This window comes from Ylistrum balloti, unplaced genomic scaffold (assembly GCF_031769215.1).
Source record: "Ylistrum balloti isolate Yb309-2 unplaced genomic scaffold, AGI_CSIRO_Ybal_v1 Utg369746, whole genome shotgun sequence".
NCBI lineage: Eukaryota > Metazoa > Mollusca > Bivalvia > Pectinida > Pectinidae > Ylistrum > Ylistrum balloti.
Window position 1 is genome coordinate 807,930 of NW_026781953.1, and position 4,911 is coordinate 812,840.

Here is a 4,911-nt window from a genome sequence, read left to right on the forward strand (position 1 = left end):
ATATCCCGTATGAGAGTGCGATGCACGCGCGGCTACTCTCCGTATCAAATAGCGGTGTTAGCCCTTCCGACAGTCTACCAACATCCAAACCACAAGATCCCCTTATAAACAAACTCTCGCACGTAAACCACGTGCAATGTACGTTGTGGCCGGTTTAGAGTGTTAGTCATACCATCTCTATCTCCTCATCCTCCTGTGCTTTAACGCACGCGTCAGTGTGTGGTCGCTTATACCTCTCAACATTTTCTATTCTGAATAACTTCCCAGAGAATTGTCGAATTCAAAACATCTTAAAATGTCTACAACTTTGTATACTTGATACGAAAGTGCCAAAACCTTCTAGCAATCCCAATTTCTTCCAAGTGTTCGAATTTCAACAACTTTTCCTTCCAAGTGATCGTGCCAAGAGTCATTAGACTTCATAATCTAACTAGGAAGTGATACACGAAACTTGTTTATGGTTAAGAAAAGCTATAAATCAAAACAGAATGTACTGATTCCAACATCTTTCCTTAATATAACCACTTCTTTCTTTTTATATTTTGTAACTGGCATTGTCTCAAATAAAACAACATTGATATCTAAATCGTTTCAATCGGAAACTTGATAGCAAAAAGAAAAACAATGAATTTCATAACATAGGGATCTCCTACATAGCATGTTTAAAGGATTTAAATCACATTTGTACTATTTTGTGCACTAATGATTGACAGCCTGTTGTGTTCCCTAATGTTCTCTTAACTTGGGATTTACACGAATATTTGTAAGATATTTCAGATAAGATCCATTTTTTTAAAATCACCACTGTTCAAGAGTAATCACCAACTACGAAATATTTTCTGTTTTAGACGCAACCAAATATTTAGTCGAATATTTTATAATTGTTACTGAAAACGTAACTAATTTGGAGGTTATCTTATTTTCGCGCTTTGTCTGTGTTCCGCTAAAATATGATTGCACTAATTGTATTTTCTATATGTTTCAAAATGTTGATTTACAAAGCAATTATTTTAGAAATCCTAATTCGTCATTGCGTTACTTTAAAAAAAGAAGAAAAAAATACGCTCTAAAATTTTATTGCGCGAAGTTCAGTACCTTTCAGTATATTTCTTTCAATTCAACGATAGTAACATGCAATCTGGCACACTTTCATCCAATTAAAAGAGCGAAGCGTCAAACATAGCTACTGTATACCATAGCATAACATCTTGTTTATATGAGATGAATTTATCACTCTGGGTTCTAAGCATGTGTCGTCCAGAGACTTTGCACTTTTAACAGACCACCCCGAGTTATCATACTGTGTATTATAGTGCATATCTTAGTCAAAGAGTATTACGCAATGTTTTATTTAGAAAACGGAGGGTGTACACAGCTCGTGTTACCGTCTCTCTAGGAAGTCCTCACGCGGCTGCCACTCCAGTCACCTTTGCGTTAAACGGAATCTGATTGGAAAGCTGTCTGTCTGTTGTCAGAAACAATTGGTAACGAACAGAGGCATTACGTAAACAATCATATATTGTCCTGTTACTTCATTCTCAGAAACGCACGATACTGTATAGAACTAGACAAGTTTACTAGGGGTTGTACTCGTTCATTTTCAAAAACAATATTACCGGACGTGTTTTGTCGGAATTATGCCGATTACATTAAGATGTCGGCCACCGCTTGTCCGATGTCAAAGTCGATGTTGTTGATAAAGTGCACTGTTTCTATTTATGAGAACTTGAAATGGGAGAAGGACAATACAACTTAACTAGAGACAAATTATAATTATGTTCGGTAGAGCAGGGAACAAGTCTTCAGTTCTGTAAGCCTTGTACGTTACTGTTTAATATCAAAGTGTCCTTTTAAGTTTATTTTGTTTTTTATTTACAAACGTGACATTTCTTACATATGGATAGACCAAAATTTATAAAATGGATTCCCTCAGCTAAGCATAAGACGCTTACTCTTCCGGAACTTCTTGCTTATTCTTCCCTCACATTTTCAATAGCATCCTTGTATTTTTTCTTTTGATCATATTTTGATCTAGTTACATGATTTCGAGTTTTAGATAAAAATTCAGAAATATGTTGATACGTGTATCTTTTTGTTTAAAGAACGAACGGGTGAATATTAATATTAATTTATTTATATATAATTATTTCATATTTACATATTTATTTTCCTATTTTATAACTATCAAAAGCAACAGATGCATGCACGAAGATGTATTTTTTCATGTGGTGTCTTTACATCAAGAGTTTTAGGACGGAAGCATTGCAGATCGTGGGTTGAGTTTATGACTTTGAAATGCATCTCTCATCTTTCAAAGATCATTATCGATAGTGGGTAAAATATATGATGCATTGATGATGCTGCGAAGAGATGTTTATTTAATGAACTGATTCACTGGAGTAGTCTCAAATTCATCTCACTGTTCCGATAATAAAATCCCCGCAGCGTAATTTTAATACCGCTTTTATTTATTTACAAACTTGTGATAAAAGAAATATATCTTAAGTGTTATGATTTCACCGTTAGTAAACTTCATAAAAGTTATATTTGTCTCTTGTGTCTATATTCCATAGAAAAACAACACAGGGCGTAAATGTATACGGGTTCAAACAAGAAGTAACGCGGACTTGACTGTAAAACTATCGCCGTGTGTTTTATAACGATACGCACCTGTATGCTCACACATTAACATCCTTCACAGAGTGAATCAATTATTTCCAAAAGTCAAATAACATTTAAACTGTTCCTGATTCTAGACAGGAAGGTTCACAGGTACATTTTATATCGAAAATACATTTTTGATGTAAAAAGTGATGAAAGGCTCCCGAATTACGCAACAATTTTGATGTTTATCGATACAAGTACAAATTACAAAGGGAAGTGTTTATATTGGATACAAAAGTATATGTAAACTTATATGACGAGTCCCTGTCTCACAAAAAAACTTTGGCCTCTCATTTAACACTGCTATTGGACTTTTAATTCCCAATGTTTGCCGTAATCTGCATCCAACATTTTAATTCATTCGAATAGTGACACAGTTCAGAATATACATATGTACTTGACGTTGTTTTAAATCATCTAAAATATGAAAATTACTTATAAAATCATGGAACTGTTCCATCATTCTGTCTAAGTACGGGAAGTATAATCTTATAACAATGCAATATTACATCATTAGATGTCAACAACGATGTAATGTTACATCGTTAGATATCAATAATGATGTAATGTTACATCATTAGATGTCAATAACGATGTAATGTTGCATCATTAGATGTCAATAACGTTGTAATATTACATCATTAGATGTCAAAAACGATGTAATGTTACATCAATAGATGTCAATAACGATGTAATGTTACATCATTAGATGTCAATAACGATGTAATGTTACATCATTAGATGTCAAAAACGATGTAATGTTACATCATTAGATGTCAATAACGATGTTATGTTACATCATTAGATGTCAATAACGATGTAATGTTACATCATTAGATGTCAATAACGATGTTATGTTACATCATTAGATGTCAATAACGTTGTAATGTTGCATCATTAGATGTCAATAACGTTGTAATGTTACATCATTAGATGTCAATAACGTTGTAATATTACATCATTAGATGTCAATAACGTTGTAATGTTACATCATTAGATGTCAATAACGATGTTATGTTACATCATTAGATGTCAATAACGATGTCATGTTACATCATTAGATGTCAATAACGATGTCATGTTACATCATTAGATGTCAATAACGATGTAATGTTACATCATTAGATATCAATAACGTTGTAATGTTACATCATTAGATGTCAATAACGTTGTAATGTTACATCATTAGATGTCAATAACGTTGTAATGTTACATCATTAGATGTCAATAACGATGTAATGTTACATCGTTAGATATCAATAACGATGTTATGTTACATCATTAGATATCAATAAAGATGTAATGTTACATCATTAGATGTCAATAACGATGTTATGTTACATCATTAGATGTCAATAACGTTGTAATGTTGCATCATTAGATGTCAATAACGTTGTAATATTACATCATTAGATGTCAATAACGTTGTAATGTTACATCATTAGATGTCAATAACGATGTTATGTTACATCCTTAGATGTCAATAACGATGTAATGTTACATCATTAGATGTCAATAACGTTGTAATGTTACATCATTAGATGTCAATAACGTTGTAATGTTACATCATTAGATGCCAATAACGATGTAATGTTACATCATTAGATGTCAATAACGATGTAATATTACATCATTAGATGTCAATAACGTTGTAATGTTGCATCATTAGATGTCAATAACGTTGTAATATTACATCATTAGATGCCAAAAACGATGTAATGTTACATCAATAGATGTCAATAACGATGTAATGTTACATCATTATATGTCAATAACGATGTAATATTACATCATTAGATGTCAATAACGTTGTAATGTTGCATCATTAGATGTCAATAACGATGTAATGTTACATCATTAGATGTCAATAACGTTGTTATGTTACATCATTAGATGTCAATAACGATGTAATGTTACATCATTAGATGTCAATAACGATGTAATGTTACATCATTAGATGTCAATAACGATGTTATGTTACATCTGTAGATGTCAATAACGATATAATATTACATCTGTAGATGGCAATAATAATGTATAGTTACATCATATGACTTTTGAAGAATATCTTTTGGAAACACTTTTACTCCAACGATGTTGAATAGGGTTGATCCTAAACCATTTTAGGATTTCGAGCGCCATGCTGCGGCCATGGCACATGAAAAGATCACGATTCAGCGGTCATGGCGTTGTTTACTTGTGGTCGTGAAATTGAGTTCTCCATGCTTGCGGGGGCACGATCGTTGC